The 23417-nt window shown below is 41.9% G+C and overlaps 1 pseudogene; it reads left to right on the forward strand.

Moving 5' to 3' along the window:
- On the forward strand, positions 1-23284 carry LOC135213646 (tubulin beta-2 chain-like; annotated as a pseudogene).
- The last annotated feature ends 133 nt before the right edge of the window (positions 23285-23417 follow it).

Here is a 23417-nt window from a genome sequence, read left to right on the forward strand (position 1 = left end):
AGATTGGAACTAAGGTGAGTACAGTAGTATTGAAGCTTTTCTGTGATTTTCGTATGAACTTGATATCCGTTTGAAAGCGTTCTTGGGAAATGACAGTGAAAGGCCCGCCTTTGTCTTCTAGACGTCTCCCTCCTTTCCTCCTTCTCTCCCTACCACCCATGCATGCATGCGCTCGTCTCTTGTCTAGGTTTTATATATATATATATATATATATATATATATATATATATATATATGAAAGTTTTTGGAAAAAGATACCTTAATTACTACTACAGTGTGAACGCGGGGAACTGAGTTATGCCGTTAGGTAAGAGGCGGCGGCCGATATGTGAATATTTGATAGAGCAGAAGGAAGTCGTGTTCTTTCGGCCGTTTCCGGCACGATTCTCTCTTGGGCGGCGGAGAAAGGACCGCCTATACTGAGTTGCCCTCCCATCCCGCCACTGGGTTTGTTCTTGGACTCTCGGCCCTCTGCTGCCGCCGCCGCCCTTTGGGCTCGCAGCCGACGTAGAGTCCCGGTCAAGAACCTCTTGCTGATGTTTGGGACAGGAGCCCGCCAGCATGGGGCGAGGTCTGCTGCAGGACACTTGGACGCCCTTTCGATGTACTAGGTACCTAGTTAGGTTTGCTGTAGCCTGTCGTCGCTCTCACGCCGGAAGGCGCTTCCCGAGGAATGACGTGTTTAGGGTGAGGTCGCTCGAGTAAATTGGAGAGGTAGTAGGGTAGGGATCATCACAGCAAGCCACGCAGGCCAGCTACCATCAATGCAAGCCACCCTCCGAAAAAGTACATTATAACGCGTCCTGACACCCGAGATGGCATCAGTCGCGACTTCTTGTTGGTGAGAAACGGAGCTAAAGACCTCTACTCTCCTTTCGAAGTAAGTATTTTCCCCAAAGTTAGAAATTAAGGCCAAATTTTAAGATTTAAACAGAGGGTACTGAAAACGGTCTCAAACGTAGTGCAAATCTCACCAAAAACGCGTTCAAACATTTTTACTTACAACTCGAGGTATTTAGAAGATTGACGCCATCTCGATGTTTACGGAGTAGCTTGTGTCAATAAACTAACCATTTCCTGTGATAAATCCGCACACCACTTGTACCCACAGACGCTGGAGCACTTTTATCACAACAATCGAAACACGATTTCTCATCAACAACAAGCCAGGCGTAAACAGCTGTTGGGGTAGAAGATGACGAGAAGCGTGCTCTTGGCTAATTTTTAAATAAGTAGTAAAACATCAATATTTTACATATTTATGATGATTAATTTGAAAATATTCGTTATTGAAAAAGTAACTCGACTCTGACTCAAATTTAAGTAATTATTTTTCTGAATTAGAACGTTCTTTCAAGTTCTGTATTATGACGTCACGACATCTTGACTTTCGTACCTATTGTAAATAATTGCTATACTCAACTGTCATTGCAGAACAGTTTACCAGTTATTCGTGCAGATTGTTATCAGCTATACATGTAATTGTTATAATCGTAATGCGCATATATATCTTTATTTACTTTTTGGATATATGAAGATGTTTTACTGCTGGATTATCGCCGTAGTGTGACGCAATCGTTTTCGGTCCATGGGCCTCTGTCTGTTTTCGCACCATAAGAAATTATGGGGTCCGAATTGCAATGACCAGAAAGTCGTAAAAAGAGGAAAGTTAGCATTGAGGGGCATATGTTTTGACTGAGAAAAATACAAATTTATTCAATAGCTAGCTTGTAAAAAATACTTGGTTATAAAACTTGATTGACAACTAAGCAGCATGTCTACTATGGGTTTTTTCCAGAGACAGTGCAAGCACGTTTTTTGGGCAATACCTATTTCTGTAACGAACACTCGTAACAGAGCGAGATTTTTCTTTAGTGCATTACCCCCAGTGCCGTAATTTATAAGGGTATCGTGAATCACTAATCGTAAAGAATAACTACACTTGTCCTTGTACTAATAGACCAAAACTCCATTATCCAGAAATGGATAGGAACACACCAGTAAACAGCTCCACCTACCCTCTCCCTCCCCCCACCTCCACCGCCACCCCTGTCCTTCTTCCTTCCTTCACCTTCCTTCTCTCTCTCTGAAAGTTGTTGCAGTTTAAACTTATTTTCTATTGATTTTTCCATCTATCTATCTATAATAGTAGTTTACATTGGTGGATATACTAACGATTCACTCGGTTGTTACCTGCCCATTGACCGATATATTTATACACTGATCCACTCAACTCTCTCTCTCTCTCTCTCTCTCTCTCTCTCTCTCTCTCTCTCTCTCTCTCTCTCTCTCTCTCTCTCTCTCTCTCTCTCTCTGTTTCTTTTATCGTAATTCGAAAAATGAACAAGAAAATATATTTCATACTTGTATAGCATTAATTAAATACTTTCAAGTTTTTAATTCAGTCGTAATGATGAATGTAGGTGCATCTACTAGTGCTCGCAAAATAGTTAAGCAGGACATAGGTATGTAAAATTTAAAAAATGAGAGAGAGAGAGAGAGAGAGAGAGAGAGAGAGGACGGAATAGGAAGGGACATTCACTGTGGCCAATCGGTATGTGCTTACCCTCCACTGGGTATAAGACTATAAACAAAACGTTGAAATTGGTGAAATTAGGCTATGTATTGGAAGTATATATACATAAATATTAAAGCAATTTTATCATTATTGCATTACTATGACAACTAGAATTCATGGAAACAGTTTATAATAATGGAACGGCGTATGTGTGAAGCCTCCACTAATGTGGCAACGATGATTTTGCCATTCTTAGCATGCAAACATTAAAGGTTACATTTATTTCTGGCATACGATTATTTAAGAAATTCAAAATACTAATAAAGACTGAAATCAATGAAAAGTGCTAGCAAAAACAAAAAAGCAAAAAAAAAAAAAACGTAGTCTTTCCTCTATGCACTTTTCCGTATTCGTTCCTCTATGGTTTTCGGCAGCCAGATGTACGAAAACGTTAGAAACATTTGATTTTATCTCGTTAGAAATATCTGTAATTTTCGGGGTAATTTGGTTGCAAAAAAGGGATAATATACATGAATTAAATCAAAATTTTTAAATAACAATGTAAATTTAAACTAAATAACGAGTAAAGTAAACAGTTTAGGGAATAAAACTTTGCAGTTTCGTCGTCTGTCGTCGTCTGCTGTTTGTAATTGTGTTTATGGCGCGCGCGCTTAGAAACCAGGAACAGCAACGGGTTTAAAGTGGCAATGTGGAGTGAACTGAGACCAAAATGTGTATAATAACAATCAAAATAAGCACTGTGGAGTTTCAGTTGTGATGGCAGTAAGGATAAAAACCGCCGGATTACAAGGTAAGAATGAATTTCAGTTCCAACCATAACCCCGGGAATAACAAGTTTCATACTTTCACTAATATAGGCAACAAAATGTTGTTTTATTGTGCTGATTACAACTGCAATCTTGAGTAAGATCAATAAACGTTACATACATACGCTAACATTGTTCAAATGAGTGCTGGGAAGGCTGGGGAAAGATGGTGTCCGTCACTGATGAGAAACCGTCCATGAAAAACGTAGCCGCCATATTGGATTTCAAAACTGCCTTGAAAACATATTTTTACGAAGAGCTCACATGCTTATTTTTAGTTCGTATGGGGCTTTCATATATCACAATATGTTGACGAAACTTCAGTCTTTTAAATGGTATGCTTAGAGTTGCAATTGTATTCATGTTTCACCAATTAAATATCGAGTGAATAAGACCCGTCTACCGTGATGAGGGTTGGCCTGTACTGATGTTTTCCCCCTAGTAGGCTAGTAGTTGTAGATCTAGGGTACTTCTCCGCTGCGGCCTACACTATGGCAGCTGTGGTTTTTCTATGCAGTTTTACTTACTGAGCAAGAATTTTAAGTAATATTTATTCGGACGACTGTAATTAACCCCTCAGGGGCCAGCACTAAACAAGGTGAAATACATTGGACGCCCCAATCCCTAGTGGATGTCGTATCCGCGGTTACGTTTTTTCTTTGCAGGGGTAATTCTAGAAGAATAGTTCCACACGAACTGCGAGGAACATAACCGCAGATACAATATCCACTAGGGATTGGGGCGTCCATGCATTTCGCCGTGTTTAGTACTGGCCCTTGGGGGTTAATTACAGTCGTCCGAATAAAAATTACTTTAAATTCTTGTTCAGTGGGTAAAATAACATAGGAAAACGTCAAAATTACATAGTTTTCTAGGCCACTGCGGATTGCTTTTCTGTAGAAATACCGCACTTTCTTCACAGAAATCATAAACATTGACTTCAACCCACAACTTATCCAAGGAAACTACGATTTTTGGTAGAAGAAACGTGCACTATATAATTATTTAAATAGATAGTTAAACGGCAGTATAAACGACATGAATTACATATTTTTACATAGTATTTCATGATTATTAATTTGAAAATATTCGATGTTGAAAAAGTAACTATGGAGCGCCTGCAGATTCCCTGCCCAACGAATATGCAGACTACTCGTAACTAGATTCCTGACTCAAATATTTAAGTTATGCAGAAAACTGCGCCTACGGCATTCTTCGCACTCTTCTATTGTTTATCATGTTGCCAATTGCTATGTGTTTACCCTCCAAACTGGGTATAAGACTTACACAAAACTGGGGATGTAAGTTTAATTAGCTTATATATTTTGTAGTATATATACATAGAGCAATTTTATCATTATTGCATTACTATGGCAACTAGAATTCATGGAAACGGTTTGTAAATGCATTGGCGTGTGTGTGAAGCTCCACTAGATTGGCAACGATGAGTCATTTTGCCGTCTGCTCGTATTTACTTTCGGGGTTAATTTGGTTGCAAGAAAAGGATAATAGACATGAATTAAATAAATATTTTGAAGTAAAAAAGTAAAAAGTTAAAGTAAATATGTAATGAGTAAAGTAAAACAATTAAAAGGGAAAATAAAGCTCTGCACCTCATGAACCGTGTACTCTTGTGCTGCCTGCAACTGTGTTTGTGGAGTGAGCGCTTACGAACCAGGAACTGCAACTTAAAGTGCAATTTGGGGTGAATTAAGACCAAAACATGTATAATTACAATCAAATAAGCACTGTGGAGTTTTAGTTGTGATGGCAGTAAGGATTAAAACACCGATTACAAGGTAATATGAATTTCAGTTCAAACCATGACCCCAGGAATAAGAAGTTTCATACTTTCACTAAAATAGGCAACAAAATGTTGTTTTATTGGGCTTATTAAAACTGCAATCTTGAGTAAGATCAATAAACTTTACATATATACGCTAGCATTGTTCAAATGAGTGCTGGGAAGGGTGAGAAAGATGGTGGCTCCGCTGCGCTTACGAACGACACCTCACGTGGTTGCCGCCATATTGGATTTCAAAACTGCCTTGAAAACATATTTTATGAAGACCTCACATGCTTAGTTTAGTTAGTATGGCACTTTTAAATATCACATGTTGACGAAACTTCAATCTTTTGAATGGTATGCTTAAAGATGTAACTGTATTCTTGTTTCACCAATTAAATATAGTGAATAAGGCTGATCCACGCGATGACTGATGGAATCCAGGTCTGCGGTGTTTCCCCCTACACAAAACTCGGGGAAAATAAGGTTGAAAAATTAAAATTAAATAAATCTATTTGTAGTATATATACATATTAGGGCAATTTTATCTTTATTGCATTACTATGACGACTAGAATTCATGGGAACAGTTTGTAAATGCATCGGCGTATGTGTAAAGCTCCACTGAATTGGCAACGATGAAATTCTGCCATTCCTAGCATGCAAGCATTAAAGATTAAATTTATTTCAGCCATACAATTATTAAAAATAATAAAGTCCAAATAGTAATAGACTTTAATCAATATAAAATGCTAGCAAAAAAAGAAAAAAAAAAACTTTCTCATAAACAACTCCCTAATCCATCGTCTGCTTGGTGATGGTTTTTGGCAGCCAGACATATGACAAGGCTGGAAATTTTTTCCCGCTATGACTTCGCTATCAACAAACTCTCAACATAGTTCAAGTGCAATTTGGAGTGAAATAAGACCAAAATGTGTGTAATTACAAGCACTGGAGTTTCACTTGTGGTGGCAGTAAGGATAAAACCACCAATTAAAAGGTAAAAATTAATTTCAGTTTAAACCATGACCCCAGGAATAAGAAGTTTCATACTTTCACAAATATAGGCAACAAAATTTTTTATTGTGCAGATTACAACTGCAATCCTGAGTAAGATCAATAAACATTACATATCTATGCTAATGTTGTTCAAATGAGCGCTGGGGATATTGGGAAAGGACGTTGGATCAATGTCTGTTACAAAAGGGACTGAAGGTGGACGACACCATATTGGATTTAAAAACTGGGTAGATCTGTATAATTATTCCACAGCGAGCTACACTATGGCAGTTGACGTTTTTCTATACTGTTTTACCACCTGAACAAGAATTTAAAGTAACATTTTTTTGGCTGGCTGTAATTAACCCGTAATTTACATTTTGAACTCTATCCTACGGTAAAGGGGACCCGATGGGAGTGCAGGGTTTTGGGTGCGGTAAATCACTTGGGAAAATTATGCCATTCAACTCTATCCAACGGTAAAGTGGACTGATGGGAATGCGGGGTTTTGTGATTATTGAGGAAGGATCTTAGTGATCTGGTGAGGTTCTCCCTTAGGGTAGAGTAGGTCGGGAGGACCAGGCTCTCAAAGGACTCGAAGGTCTTCTACCCAGAGACTCTTGACACCCCCGAGATTCAGAGGACTTGTTCAGATATTGTAATGCTATGTCAGCCTAACAATCTTGGGGGAACGACCACGGCCTCCTCCTCTGACTCTAAGCTTTGTGGGGACCCAAGAAGGAACCCAAGGTCTCAACGGGGCTGCCGTTGTTGGGCCTGGCCGAAATTGTATTGGAACATATGAATGACCTAGTCCCTGGACAAGAGAATTCATTTAAGTCCAATTATTAGGCCAGCTATGCTACTTCGCCCTCTACCTGCCAGAGGTGTAAAATAGGTGCACGATCTAGCCAGACAGGGAGCAGTGCTGCTGCTAGCAAAGGCACTGCTTCCATTAGCGCTACTGCTAGCAAGGTCACTGCTACCAGTCCTGCTAACTCAAGCACTTGGAGAAGCTTCTATTGACAACCAGGTAACCTGGGTCCCAGTCTGACGCTGCATCACCTGACAAAAAATGAGGGAATCTCTCTTGACAGGAACCAGCGACACAGGAGACTACTGTAATGGGAGCTCTTCTGGCTAGACTTGTGATCCTTCTCAGTGGCTAGAGTCATTGCTTCTGCTGGGGCCATTGTACCGGAGGAAAAGACTTTTCAGGAAACTGTACCTCTCTGGAGGTAGGGCTTTCCTACCTGGCACCATCCAACTGCAAACAACGTGGCCCGGAGTTGTTACTGACTTTTACGAACGGCCCCTGATGGATTCCATCTCTTATTAAAAACAGGTGGATGCTACGATAATCTAGCACGTGCTCTCTCGCTGGTTGTCCTGCTTCTTTGGAAGTGGGAACTGAGACATTTCCCCAGTGACCACAATAACGGGGGCCCTCTGGAGATCGAATCAAGGTTCATTCTCCAGCCTCTGCTCCCAAGGGCACTGCTTGAGGGACTGGGACCGTGTTGGAAGCTCTTTAGTGAGAATCTGAATGTATGACCACCTACGGGAGGATGTACATCCACAGTCAAGGAAGTGAGTCTTTCCTCGCCATGGCAGTGACACGGGGCGGAACCAGGGGCTGAGCTGTAGCTCAGACCCACCTGTGAAGACTAAGCTTGGTTCTTCTACAGGGGCCAAGGTCAATGTCGCTGTCGATGTTCCTTGGAGCAAGGCAACTGGAGAAAAACAGGTCACCAGTTTGTCCCTCTTTACTTGAGGCTTCGGCCCCAAAGAGGGCTGGGATGCATCGTGAAGATGATAAATGTCCTCACTAAGCTATTAGCAGTCACTGATGGCCACAGCTCTGGTAGCCAAGATGCTGCTAACCAAGTCGCTGCTGCAGCAAGGAAAGAACCTTACATGTATATTGGGAAAGCACCTCGCCAAGGCGATTGTGCTCTTCTAGACCCACGCCCTTGCTGTCACGGCTGGTTGACACAAGGACAATGCTCATTCCCCCGGCTGGTTGACACAAGGATGAGGCTCATTCCCCCTGACCACAGCACTGTTAGAGGGGATGAGAACATCCGATACTCCTCTCATATTCCCTCTACCTCCTCGAGCCACAATAGAAGTATAAGAAGGCACTTAGCATAGATGCTGTAGAAGTAGACTGGACCCCAGGATTCTACAGCCAGGTCTGATCGCAGAGAAGACCTCTGGGGGGATAGAGACTGGTCATAGACTTTTCTCCCCTGAACAGTTACTTGGCCAGACTTGGTTCAAGATAGACAAAACATGAACAATGTTTGCCTCTTAACTAGGAGAATGACTTCATGCTGATGGTGGACTTGAAGGATGCGTATTTCCAACCACCCATCCACAATCCTACCGCAAATACCTCCACTTCATCCTCGCAAAGATGGTCTACCAATTCAGAACACACGTGTTTCAGACTAGACTGCTCCCAGGTGTTCACAACAGTGTTGGACCTGGTCTCAGCTTGGGGCCATTCGCAGAGGATATCTTTTGAGGTATCTCGATGATTGGCTGTTCCTAGGGAACTTCTATTCGCAGTTTTAAAGGACGGGAATAGACTCCTCGAGTTTCACTGGGATCTGAAGACCCAGATAAATCACGAGAAGTCTGATTTTGAGCCCAAGCAGAGGATGTGGTACCTGTGCATGCTGATAGACAAGGTTCCCCTTGAACTCTAGTACCAGCATGTTCAGGTAGGCAGTGAGGTGGTTCCTGCTTGGTTGTGGCTTATTGTGATACATTGCCTGTCGTCCCTGAAGAATTGGATGCATTGACCGAGAACTTCACGACAAGCCCCATTCACATCAATGTCCTGATACGCAAGGCATCCTTCCTGGTTCTCCATAAGTTTCGGGAACGTGTGATAGGACACTGGCGTTGATGATCGACAAGGCAGGTGATAGTGGGCAACGGCACACTCGATAGATCAATCAACCAGGTGCATTCTAGACGAGGAATGTAATGTGGCAAACAAGCTCAGCCGCCAGAATCGGGTGGTAGGGAATGAATGGTCTTTTCACCAAGATGTAGCAGAAAGGTTATTCAGCCTTTGGGGGCGTCCAGTCATAGACTGGCTCGCCACCCGGCTCAACAGGCAGCTAAAACCTTTTCTTCCGTTGTCTCTGAGCCATAAGGTAGCTACAGAGGACATGTTCCAGTATCCGTGGGACGTCCTCAAAGTTTACGCCTTTACCCCATTGTTTCTTGATTTGAGCAGGGATCGGCATGCTGATCACAGAAATATTGCTCCAAGGAGAGTGTTTGTCCTCTGAGAGGAGACCTATAAAGTCGTTTGAGGAAGTTGTTAGGGATAATAGATTTAATTGTTAGGGTATTCTTACTTTTCACTTGCCTCCTTTCTGGACCCTCTCCCCTTTTTGTGAGTGCTTCTCATTAGTTACTGTATTATTGAGGTTCGGGTGTTATTTCTGTCAAAACTTATCTATTAAAATTAAGTTTTTTTTTTTTTTTTTTTTTTTTTTTTTTTGTTTTTTTTTTTTTTTTTTTTTTTTTTTTTTTTTTTGTTTTTTTTTTCCCTTAAATTTACTTTGCACTTTTATTGAAATGGGATACTGTTTGACCTTTTGTGGACTTAGTATGGTGTTTTGGTGAATACTACTTGATAATTCTTGGTAGTAATTTATGACAGTAACTTATATTAGGATTGCTTTTTACCCTAGCTCAACTGAAAAATTGTCAACACCCTTTCTCTATAAACCTCATTTCACATTTGACAAAGCAGCCCCTTGCTTGAATGTTTCAATTACCTTATTTCCAATAATCACTGAACATAAGAATTCTTGCCTTACTCTTGTATTTGTTGATTCTGTTAACTTTTGAAGGTTGTCTGTCGATTGTCTTTGATCTTTATATTTCTTCCTTATACCAATCCTTTGCATTTTGTTAGACATGTTTGGTTTCCTATATGTATGTATGTGTGTCTTGACCTGGGTAAAAATTTTGTCCAGTCAAAAATTAAATACTTTTTAAACTCAAATTATCACAGAGGACACCCTATAACAGAGTAGTGCTGTCAGTGCACCTCACATGTAGGCATTAGTCTATTAAAAGGATGTTTGCAGAGTCCCTTCGCACCCCTGCTGCCCCTACTTTATAGCCTTACACCTTAATTTTGTTCTTACAGTCTCTCAATTTTGTCAAACCTGTTTATTTCTTAGAGCAGCCTTTGTACTGCATCTTTATTATTTTTATTAGCTGCTCTCCAACTCCTTTTCTTTCATAATCACCAAATGGTTGAAAGTGCACCAGTGTTTTACTCTAAATCCTGAATTTATTAAGTCAAATCAATCTAACTGCGCAGTTTGTGGTTGTTTGTCACTGCCTCTACAGCTCTTAAATATGAGGTTTAGTTAAAAAGTTAAGATGTAAATGGAAAAATCTTTAATGTATTTATATAACCTTTCTTGCATTATATTTGATACTAAAATCCATACACAATTGTAGATGGTGTCACCATCTTTGCCATGCTTCCCTTTCAAAATCATTGAGCCAGTCTAAAATGGCTTTCTTGGATACATCCAGCAACTCTACCATACTCCTCTCAAGTGTTCATTTAGTTTAGGGAGCAGGACAGTCTGAAGAGCAAGAGTAGGACTGCAAGGAGGGTGCGGAATAGCTTGCCATTGAGATTCCTGTAAAACATCCAACATAACTCTTGAGGAATGAGGTGGAGTGTTATCTTGTTATGATGGAACAGGATCCCTTTGTTGTTTCCCAATTGTTTTCTGGCCAGTGCATTTCAGTTTTTTGCACTGGTTCAAGTCACATTTATTTTTCATTATTGCTTTGCTGTTATGAAAATTTGTGGGGGATTCTAGTTGCTTTTTTATTTATTTTTTTCAATGCTGTGCATAAATCGTGTGTGGACGGTATGTAGAGAAAATGTCTATGAAAGATGTCTGTTGCTTCCAAGAAGATTGCAGCATGGTACTTAATTAGTTGATTTCATTGGACATTTTTAGGCTAAAAATTTTTTTCATTTTTCCAGTTCTGGGAGATCATTAGTGATGAGCATGGCATTCAGCCTACTGGTGAATACACTGCTGGAGTGGACAAAGACCTGATGGATCTGCAGTTGGAAAGGATTAATGTCTATTACAACGAAGGAAACCAAGGCAAATATGTCCCAAGGGCCATTCTGGTTGACCTGGAGCCTGGTACTATGGACAGTGTACGAGCTGGCCCCCATGGGCAGCTGTTCAAGCCTGATAGTTTTGTTTTTGGTAAGTTATCACACCAATATGCAATATACTTATATGTGAAAGTAGTTTATTTTAATATAGAGAATCATTCCTAAACAAGTACAAACCTTCGTCATACAGAGAACTTTGCATGCAAACCTGAGCTGGAACAGCTACAGTACAGTGGTCCCCCCTTATTTGTGGGGATGTGGGGCAGACACCCCCCCCCCCCCACCCCCCCCCCCCCCTGAATAGTTGGAACCCCATAAAAATGCTTTAAACCTCCTATTTTGTTAGTTAAAACTCAAGAAACCCTCACTAAGAATTTTTATACCTGGTTTTTTAATAGGCTTATCACAAAAAGTGCATTTTATGATAAATAAAAAAAAAAATTGTGGATATTTCTCAAAGAAAGAAAGAAAAAGAATTTTTGGATATTTCTCATAGAAAAATACTGCGAATAATGCGGGGAGATTTTCCAGAAAGAAATCCGAGAATCCGGAGAACGTGAATACGGGGCCCCACTCTAACTTTTAGGACAGTCATTAACTAATGACTCCTCCCAGCAAAGTGGTTTTTCAAGATACAGTACGGTCCCCAATTATACGAGAATTTGGTCGATCCACGGCCTCGCAGAACTGGAAAATAGCAGGTTTTGATACATATAACCTATGGGAATAATTCCATAGGGCCAAAGGAAACTGCAACTTACCCAGTCTAACTTATTTTATATTGCCCATTTTCAATATATACTTGGTGTATTATACAGTAATTTTTTCTAATATGAAATTGTTCTTATGGATAAATAAAACATTAAAAAGGTTTTACTAACTTGAAAAAAAAAGTTTTTAAAAAAATTACACCCAGAAAAATAGTGAAAACTCTCACAAGTAAACACTGCCACCTTTGGGTGTAAGTGTACTGTATGATAGTCATTTCCTTTAAAAAAATTTTGGATGGAACGTCCTCTACCTATTCTCTGCCAAAAAAACTTTCAAACTCCTCCATCTCATCCTCCGTGAAGAGTTCTTTTGCTGAAGGAAGGCTTTGTGAACCATTTGAGGTTTCGGGGACTGACGGATCATGCGTGTCTTCACTCTCATTAGGCCCTAACAACTTGTTTGATTGCTTGTCTCAGTTTCTGTGTCCATCACGTTTTCATCTAAATTTGTTTTACAATAAAAAAGAATTGACAGTTCAAAATTTGATAAAATGAAATTACAATTTCTTAAAAGAAATAAATTCAAAATTCAACATAAAAATGAGTTTTCTTAAAAAGTTTAGATTCTCTCTCTCTCTCTCTCCTCTCCTCCTCTCTATCTCTCTCTCTCTCTCTCTCTCGCTCCTCTCTTCTCCTCTCTTCTCTCTCCTCTCTCTCTCTCTCTCTCTCTCTGTGTTAATCACTTTTACTACTCATTTTCATCAAAATCTATTTCAGCAATAGAAAAAAAACAAGTGATCAAATGCCGAAAGTTAGTCAAAAGTTTAACCTAGACAAAAAATAATTTGTCATGTCCAGTAATGACGGATTTAAAGTTGTCGACGGCTACCAAAATGGAAGTTGCTCTTTCCTTCATCTTTTACTTAATTAAGGACAAGCTTTTTAGTTCCAAGAAAATAGGTCCTCCTCTTCAACTTCTAGGCAGATGACACAAGTGATGCGAAATGATGATCAGAATACACTTCGCAGATCTGAATAATATGTATGGCGATTATGATGGTACCAATCATTCATACACACTGCGCTATGACGTCACAAATGTGTGAGGCGGAGCCTTCCATCTTAGCTAATGATTGAGCAGAAGCCTTCAGAATAAACTTCGCAGATCTGAATAATACTTAAAGCGATGATGATGATACTGATCATTCTACACACTGCGCTATGACGTCACAAATGTGTGAAGTGGAGCCTTCCGTCTTGGCCAATGGCTGAGCATGAAATCTTTCTCTTGCATTCCCCTCACCCCTTCTCTCAGATACCAGCAAACCCCTCCCCCACCCAAGATACTTGAAAAGACAATAGATTTGATGTGTTTGCGGTGCTTGACTTGTAGAAGTTTAACAGCTTCGCGATACAGAAAATCTATTTTTGAGAACTAGCAACCACATAAAAGGGGAATCGCCCAATCCGATCACATATATTTTGGGACCGGATTGTATCTTGGAATCTGTCCTTAATAAAGTCTAGACAACTCCAGCCTTTTATTAGAAGCAGAAGTTTTTGTATTGCTACTCAACTGAGCATCATTCTCTTGTTGGTTATGAAGGGATAAAAGTGTCCCTCTTTTGACAAGGGTAAGGGGAGGGTAGATGATTAATATCAGGCCCTCATTGACAAAGGCCTGCCTTATTGTCAACATTTTATTCATTAAAAGGTTCTTACAGCCTGATTAAGTAAACTGCATTATAATCCTTTACTTGATCCAAAGTCCTGTAGGGCTGTGGTGTCAAGTGTACCTTATTTGGAGTAATGTAGGCATTACTTATGGTTCTTTGCAGCATCCCTTTGTTCCTTAGCTTCAACCCCTTTGATTCCTTTTACTCCCCCCCCCCAATTTTTATTCTCTTCCATCATACTTTCAGCCTTTTCTAACAATTTATTATTAGTTGAATTGTGATACTTTTTGCTTTTTAGTCAATTTCCATTTCCATTGCTGAATGACCTTTTGGTCCCAGCTAATGGCCTTTGGCCTAAATTCTATATTTTTGTTCTTTTAGTGATCCAGAAGTCTAGCTGCTATGACATCTTGGGGGCAGCAAGCGAGAGGTATGGAGTCTCCTTGTTCCTGAATGGACCAAGAAGATGACATTCCCAGGTTGGGCAAACCTACCATTAATGGGCAGGTCTATATTGTAAAGCGTGAAGTAATGTATTTGTGTAGGAACAAATACAAAATTTTTAAAAGAATTTTTCCTAACATATAGAACCATGACGTTTTCCTCACATGAATGGACCACAGCTCGGCCTCCCCTCTTGATTTGGGGGCTGGAAGGCAAACGTTGTAGTGCAAGGCTGACAGATAGGTTGGGCTTCCCCACCTGTCAGTAGTTCACGCTCTCATATCCTAATTGTAAAGAGCTTCAGGTTTGCATGTAAGGAAAATTACTAAATATACTTTTAATATTTCTTTGTTTCCTACACAAGCAAATCTTTCTTAACAGGATTTTGCTTGTGAATGTGAGTTGGAATGGCCATTGAAACAGGTCGGACAAATAATGCTTTGTTTTTATATTTAAGTGAAAAATCCCACAGAATACATTGAACATAAAGCCAAATACAGTCCAACCTCTTAAATCCGAAAACCTTGGGACCAGGCCACTGCCAGACCACAGAAAATCCCAGAATATAGAATACATCCCTAAAAAATTAAACACCTAGGTAAACATGGTCTTGCAAGGTAATTCCACATACTAATAGCCTAATTTCCTATTACCCTACTACTTGGCTAAGTTGTGACACTGCTTTTTTTATCATTTTATTACTCATATTTTAACTGATCATTTTATAACTTTGTACTGTATAATTTCTTTAAAATGGTGTACTGTTGACATGTTGACTATATTAATAAGTTAGCCTAATCGTAAGTCAACTACAGAATCTGCACATTATTATTGTTGACTTTCATATTCTAAATTTTATATCCTTGTGATTATCGCTATTAGTTTCTTCGTTATTTTTATTATAAACAGTAACGAGATGAAAAAAATGAATGAATTTCGGCGATCACGGGATTTGAACGTCGAGGAAATTGAACTTTGCACTCTCCTTTTGTTCCCAGCAAGTAGAGGGGGAGATCCGCCATCTTTGTTTCCAGGCTCCTGCCTACGGGGGCAAAGCATAGGTAGATGGTAACGTGGTCAGCGCTGGGCCTACCAGGCGCCTTACCAACCTTGGATGGTCTGCTTGCGCATTATATGGACGTCACGGTTCCAGAGGGTCCGGCAGCGCTGAATGTTCCTCATCCCCCGGGCTTGCAATTTATGGGAATTAAATGGCCGCTGCTTCTCCATCCCCATCAGTATTTACAGCGATGCAGAACGTGGGAGGTAATTTGGCAGCAAACGTGCGGTTACCAGCAGAAACCTCTCAGTCTCTCCCTACGAGAGGGATGACGTCACACATACGTCACACCTCTGAGGATGGCAGGCGTGATGACGTCACAGACCGATTCTCGCCCTTTTTCGCTGCACACAGACGCTAATACGCCTTCTGATCCGTCAATGCAAACTGTAATGCAGAAGTTACAGGATATAGAGGAGAGAATGAATAAGAGAGACAAAAAGAAAAAGTGTGATTCGCCTTCTTCGTCTTCTTCCTCTAGTTCGGCGTCATCGCTAAGTCCGATAACGTCACGACGGGCGCCAGTCAAGCGTTGGAGGAGGATTCGGGAGTTCCTAGCGGATCCTCGGGCCAAGAGGAGAAGAATCAATTCTTCCTCTTCTTCGGACGGAGACTGTCATTTCCAAGTCAGCAAGAAGGTCGGAAAATCAGTGGCTATTAAGCACAAGGTTGCCAGACGAAGCCGTTCACAAGAGTCCGAACAAGCGAGAGAGGTGACGGCCGGCGAGCTAGCGGCCGAGGCGGAGTTGCCAGTTCGGATCGCAAAAACTGCGATACGGCCGATACCTCTGGTAAAATCGACGTTGGCGGCGAAAGGTGCAGCAGAGGATGGAATGCAGGTCCCAGTTTCGCCCGTAAGGCCGTTCAAAATACGTACGAAGGACGATAAAGCTCCTATTAAAAGTACAAAAAATAGAGAGTTGGCAACCTCGCGGGGATTACGTTCGTGGAAAGGCGGTTGTCCGTCTGGATAGAAGGCCGAGGCCGGGCTCGCCGACGCTCGAAAAAAAAAACGTTGCCAATGCTAACTAAGACGAACGTACCTCTGTCCTCAAGGGAGCCTTCATCTTGGAGATCTAGACGAGATTCTCGCTCTAGATCCAGTGAGCAGAGAGAGAGTGAGACGTTCTCGTTCCCCTGCGACTATCTGGGATCGAGCCAACAGCGGCCAGCAAAGATCAAAGAGGCCGCGGCCGTAGGGCAGGCGGCCGTGGAATTCCGGGCCAGTCTGTCAGAAGATAGAGGCGAGACAACACTCTCGTGACGGAGAGTGTACACTAGAGCCGGGGAGGAAGGAGGCCAACCCAAGAGTTTTCTGGCCTCGTATGCAGAGGTTATTGATGTGATTCGTCAATTCAATAGCCTTTCGGAGAAGACAGAAACGGCCGGCCAGTATGCTTCTCCTGAATTGACATGGCGTTTTGGACTAAAGAGGGGATACCAAGGTGTCGTATTGAATTGCCTTGTTTTTCGAGTCATGCGGAATCGGTCTTGCAACACGTGAACGCAAAGATTGCAGGGAGGGATAATTCCTTAAGATCTAATAGATCATTTAAATTTATTCCCCCTCCAATGATAAAGCAAAGGAAATATTATACGACACCGAAGGTCCCTTTGCTGTCTAGACAAAATGAACCTAAATGTTGTAAGGTTAAGGCCTGGATTAACCTTGGATCAGGTTAAAATGGAGTGCCCCTTCGATGACGTACCAAAGAGGCTGCCCACGTTAGAAGCAACAGCTTCTTCTGTCCTTTCAGGCTGCGTCCTGGTTAGACCTTTGGTCAACAGCAGTGGCGAAAATTGCATCCTCGGAAGCAACAAGGAAAGTAGTAGATGAACCATTGTTCATTAGATTACTACAGTGAGGGTCCAAGGCGATTGCGTACCTGACAAACGTAAGTGCCAATGTTTTGGGCAAAATATTTTCTGCTAATGAGAGAGATGCAGCATTGGCTAGACTAAGCCGCAATGTTGAATTTTGGATTCCCTTGTTAGCAATGAGGAATTGGGGATATCTTGGAATCGCAACTACTGTTGCCAGAGGTCATACTGGAGAAGCGATAGTTAGAAGAAGATTGGACACTAACGATAGGTTGGTGCAACAGGCAGTTAGGAAAACCTCTAACAGTCAAACTATTCCTTTGGAGGGAAGACAACAGCAGATGTCTCGAAAGAAAACCAGTGAGACATAGCATCCCTAATTAGAGTCACAAGACCCTCTTTCCCCAAAGAGGATAACTCATCGGCCCTTTCACAATAGAAACAACAGAGGAAGGGGCAATAGGGGAAGGGGGAGGGAGGCTCAAGAAGATAGGATGGGCGCCTCCCATCACTCGGCCACACCAGTGGGGGGGTTTGCCTGGCAAATCACTGGAAGGTGTGGCAGGAACTAGGGGCAGGAGCAGTGGGTGGTGGATGTTCAGGATCGGGTATTTTGATTCCGTTCGAGATAACCCCGCCCCTGACAGATCAACCATTTACCCCACGCCACTTATGCCCACAAATCTCAGAAGGCCACTATTCTGCAGACGAAGTGAAGAAGATGATGGAAAAAGGAGCTGTGCAACAAGTATGCAGTCCGACAAAAGGCTTCTACAGCAGGATTTCCTGGTACCCCAAAGCCACGGGGAGTGGAGGACAGTAATAGACCTGTCAACGCTGAATCTGTTTATAGGAAAAAAAAAAAAAAAAACCAGTTCAAGATGGAAAACTCCGAAAACGGTTCTACAAGCAGTCAGAATCGGAGACTTTATGCTGACAGTCGATCTCAAAGGACGCATACTTTCAGATACCAGTCCATCAGTCTTCAAGGAAGTTTCTCCGCTTCAGTCTTGCAGGGAAAGCTTTCGAGTTCAAGGTCCCTGTGCTTCGGATTGACACGTCTCCTCAAAGTTTTTTACAAGAGTCTTCACCCTCGTGTCGCGTGGGCGCACGCTCAGGGAATCAGGCTGATAAGATATCTGGGGACGATTGGCTGGTGATAGCAAAAGTCCAGGGAGAAATTACTCAGGGACAGGGCGGCCCCTCCTGCAGCTTTTTTTTTGTCACAGCCTAGGTATTGTGGTGAATCAGCAGAAGTCGCAGGCTGGATCCAAGTCAACGTTTGGAATATTCTGGGAATGGTGATAGACACAACACAAAGGCCAAAAGTATTCCCAACAGACCCAAAGAGTACAGAAATGCAAACAAGTGGTGAATGCCTTTCTGGGAAGCAGACACAGCCAGCAAGACAGTGGCAGGTGGTGCTGGGAATCCTAACCTCCCTGGAGAAAGCTAGTACCACAAGGAAGGCTACACCTTCGATCCCTACAATGGAGGATGAAGGAGTTTTGGTCACCAACAGTAGATCACCCGTACGAGCAAATTCCCTTGTCGGCAGAAGTGAGGAAAGACTTGCTTGTGTGGTGGACGACGACAATCTGACAGTGGGTGTCCCCCTTCAAACAATCCTCCCCAGACCTCTTGCTGTTCTCGGATGCGTCACTAGAAGGCTGGGGAGCCCATATGGAGGAGTTTGATGGTGTCAGCAAAATGGAGTTGGCAAGGACAGAGAACTCCATATAAACGTGCTGGAGTTGAAAGCAGCTTTCCTGGCTCTACAAGAATTCAGGGAGAGAGTAAAGGGACACTCGGTGGTATTGATGTCAGACACACCACAGTAGTAGCTTATATAAACAAGCAAGGAGGCCTAGTTTCTCGGCAGTTACATGTGATGACAGTTCAACTTCACCAGTGGGCTATAGAGAACCTGGTAGACATCAAGGCCAGGTATATTCCGGGAAAAAGAAACATAGTGGCCGACAAGTTGAGCCGCAGGGATCAGATTCTGGGAACGGAGTGGTCCCCCCCTACACCAAAAACAGGTAGTGGACAGGATGCTCATGTTTGTTGGGAAGGACCGATCATAGACCTATTCGCAACCAGGTACAACAAAAAGTTGGAAGTGTATTGTTCAGTAGTCCCGGACGCAGAGGCAGCAGCAGAAGATGCGCTACAACACCCCTGGGACAATCTGGACGTGTACGCATTTCCTCCATTTTGTCTAATCCGTCAGGTTCTGAACAGGGTAATGCGGTCTCAGAACCTCAAGATGACCCTGGTAGCCCCGTTATGGCCGAAAGCAGAGTGGTTTCCAGACCTACTGGAACTACTAGTAAGATGTGCCAAGAGAGTTACCTCCATGGAGCAACCTTCTGTGTCAGCCTCACGTGGAGAGTACCACCAGTCGGTGAAGTCCCTATCGCTTCACGGGTGAGACTGTCAAGTATCTCCTCCGAGAGCGAGGGTTTTCGCAGAAAGCAGCAACTCAGATGGCAGGTAATATCAGAAAATCATCTGCGACAGTATACCAAGGAAGTGGTCAGCATCACTGTGATTGGTGTCGTAGGGGGAACGTGTCCTCCACTCGGTACCACTATTCAGCAGTTAGCAGACTTTCTGATATATCTCAGAACAGAAAAAAAAAAAAACATATGTCTGTATCTGCAGGTGAAGGGGTACAGGGCTGCTCTAGCCTCAGTCTTACGAATGAAAGGGAGCGGACCATATAGTCTTCATGGGAGTTTGGCCATGCTGATGAGGAGCTTTGAACAGTCATGCCAAACCAAAAGGAGCTAAAAGCAGATTGGGATCTGACCAAAGGTAACTGAGTAGTCTGACAAAACCCCCCCCTTACGAACCACTAAGGCAGTCCACGGCATAGGAGCCTGACCCTGAAGACAGTCTTCTTATTGGCCCTGCTTCACCAAAAGGGTGGGGGAGCTACATGGCCTCTCATATCTCATAAAGCACTCGAGAGGTTGGAGATCAATGGTGTGTGAGTTTGTACCAGAATTCGTGGCAAAGACCCAAAATCCAACAATAGTAGACGGCAGATTCGAACTCCTTTACCATACCTTCCTTGGCAGACTTTTTTTTTGTAGACAACGACCAAAGCTGAAAATGCTCCTGTGCCCCGTCAGGGGCACTAAAGGGAGTACTTAAAAAGAGAACAAGGCACCTCAGGCCGGGGTGCCAGAGGTTGTTCGTAAGTAACAGGACGGAACAAAAAGGAAGTGTCCCCCAAGAATTTACAATATCATTTTGCTAGGGAAAGAACAATCAGAAATGCTTATACTGCAGAAGACAGAGGGGTCAGATAGCCAGGTGGGCATCTAGAGCTCATGACATCAGGGTTGTGAGTGCTTCCCTGGCATTTAAAAAGAGGAACAATGGTTCTGTGGATAAAAATTCTGAAAGCTGGCGTGTGAAGCGCCAAAAAACAACTTTCAACCTCATTTTTATTTGAAAGATGTTGCCCATAGATCCTTGGACACCTTTTCCTGGGGTGGGTTCCCAGTGGGGTGGCGGCCCAACAAGTGATATAGCTCATCCAGTGGCCCCCTGGCGGGTCAGTTTGCGTCTAGTCCCCCTAAGATGAAGGTATGAAAGTAGAATGAATGGGATGACTGGTCTTTTTCTTTACTACTTTCTTCCTACTCCTTTAACTACGGGCAGTATGAAGGAGAGTACCGTCATGTGCTGGAACGGACTAGATGCAGGTGAGATGGTCAGCCATACTGTGAAGCTATCTTAGCTGATGATAGTACTTTTCAGTAGCAACACACCCCTCTGGATAATAAGGAAAGAGGGGTGAAGGTGGATCCAGTAGCAAGGGACAAGAGTAAACAGTAAAATGGTATCTACACCCAGTGGGAGGAAACCAATAGATCCGCTTATATCTTTGGTCCTAGGTTCATTGTCCATTCTCTAGAATTTCCCTATATATTCGGAAATGGATAAGGTGGCAAAACTTCCAGTCAGTTGTAGAGACTTACCTCCCTCCAATAGTAAGTCTATCCTAATGTTAAGACCGAAGGTTTGTTTCGTGTATGAACAAATACCAAATTTTTTTGTAACTAATTTGTATTTTCATAACTAACAAACCTGAGGTCTTAACAGTTAAGGCCCACCTCGAACCACCCCTCCCCGTCTAGAAAGTCTAAACTGGGTTAGAAATATAACTGATGGGTCACAGGTAGCCGTGGGCATTCTGGGTATACATGCCCGTGGACTGGTATAGATGCCATTAGTCCCTGGATCTCACAAGTGTAATTTTTAATTCTACCGGTTTCCAGCTTGGCGCTAGTAAATCCTAATGTTAAGACCTCGTTTGTTAGTTATGAAAAAATACAAATTAGTTACAAATTTGGTATATTTCCAGCATAGATAAAGATTTATGCTTGTGCTTCTTAACCTCTAGCATCATCTGATCTCATGGGTGGCATATCGAATAGGGATATACAGTTAAATTATCAAATGTATTACCTATGTGTTTCAAACACGCCCACAGTAAGGAATTAATTTTATGCCAAATGTCTCATCGTTTTGATTTAGAAGTTTTTGACTTGGTAGAGACTTCTTCAGTGGTATTTTAAAAATATATAACATTTGTTTAAAGTTAATATCAAAGACATATTTTCACGTCCCATATTTTCATTACCAACAACTTATTTTCATATAAACAAAGGCAATCTGGCATAATTTTAAGCTGTCCTGAAGTTGTAAACAATGCATAATGATGGCAGATTAAACAAAACCCCCCCCCCCCCCCCCCCCCCCCCCCCCCCCTCAAACCGAACCACTGGAGTTTCCGGACCATAGAATGCCAGTTTTAGAGGTACAACTGTATTGTCACAACGAAACTATTTCAAGGAACTTGTTAGAATCTGTTTTTATTCTTTTAACTTGGGTGGATAATTTTAATGTAAGGATTATTTTCTCTTGACCCAGTCATAAAACATATGTTTGAGATGGACTTGAAAAAGAATAAAGAGGATTATCAATGAGTAGATTTAGATTTTAATCTGTTGACCATTCTGTGGACCTCCTGAACCTATTTTGTATTTTCCCTTCTGACTTTAAACCCACATTTATAAAGCCCATACTTCTGTGTATCTTTAGTTGCTGTGAACATGTCTTGATGATAGACTAAAGTATTTTAGCATCTCCAATGTTTTGTTTTTTCCTTCGTGGCTGTTTGTTTCTTTCTTTATTTCTTTCTGTCTTACTGACCCTTCTCCACCGACTCCTATAAAGATCAAACCCAGGTCTTGCAATTGAAAGACGAGACCACTGCCAACCAGGCGACAAGTCATAAAAGAAGCTGGAGCCTAAATACTACACTGTACCTAAGGCTTTAACTGGGCAGGTAACTGCCTAGCATACCTGCGAGTTTTCCCCAGCTTCCTGACTCGACAGTGACACTTCTAAGTACGTGGTACTTGGATTTCAGCTGCTTTTATAACATGCGAGGCCTGGTTGGCAGTGGTCTCGTCTTTCAGTAGGAAAACTTCAGTTCAATCCTGTTGTGAGTCAGAATTTTATTTCTGTTCCACACATGAATGTATTAATTGTTGGCTTTCATCTAAGTGGCATTGAAGTGGCCCTCATCATCCATATTGTAGAGGTGATGTAATTCTGCCTGCAACAAGGATTCTCACTTCATTCCCTGTGAAGAAGATGAGTTATCTTCCTGGATGTACAGTTGTGATGTTCCAGTTGAGAGGCTACTTACCAAATTACCATGCATGCACCATGACTTAGTTTTTAGGTCAATAAATACCTAGGTAGTATCTACTTTTTTTATTATTCATTTTTTTCAGTTTGAGTAAGCTTGTTTTGTATAGCATTTCCTCAAATATTTTGAGGTACAGTATTGAAAAAAAAATAATTTGGCTTCTCTCATTAAATTCCTGAACACTAACTTTTCTTTTTTTGTAATAGGTCAGAGTGGAGCTGGCAACAACTGGGCTAAAGGTCATTACACAGAGGGTGCCGAGCTTGTAGATTCAGTTTTGGATGTAGTGCGAAAGGAGTTCTGAGAAATGTGACTGCCTGCAAAGGTTTCCAGCTTACACATTCTCTTGGTGGTGGAACTGGCTCTGGAATGGGAACACTTCTGGTGTCAAAAATTCGTGAAGAGTTTCCAGATCGCATCATGGTCACTTTCTCAGTTGTTCCATCTCCGAAGGTGAGTATTGATACTTGTCATTTTGTGTATTTCAATTCTTTTAACTGGTAATTGTATACTGTGGTGTTGAAACGTAAATTTTGTTACTGAAGCTTTTGAATAAACATGACTACAGGAAGACTTCTCTCAGAGTAATATTAAGAGAGCCTTAAATATAGGGTCTTAATGCAAGTGACTTGAGATAAGCCAGTGAACCAAA

This window comes from Macrobrachium nipponense, chromosome 43 (genome assembly GCF_015104395.2).
Source record: "Macrobrachium nipponense isolate FS-2020 chromosome 43, ASM1510439v2, whole genome shotgun sequence".
Classification (NCBI taxonomy): Eukaryota; Metazoa; Arthropoda; class Malacostraca; order Decapoda; family Palaemonidae; genus Macrobrachium; species Macrobrachium nipponense.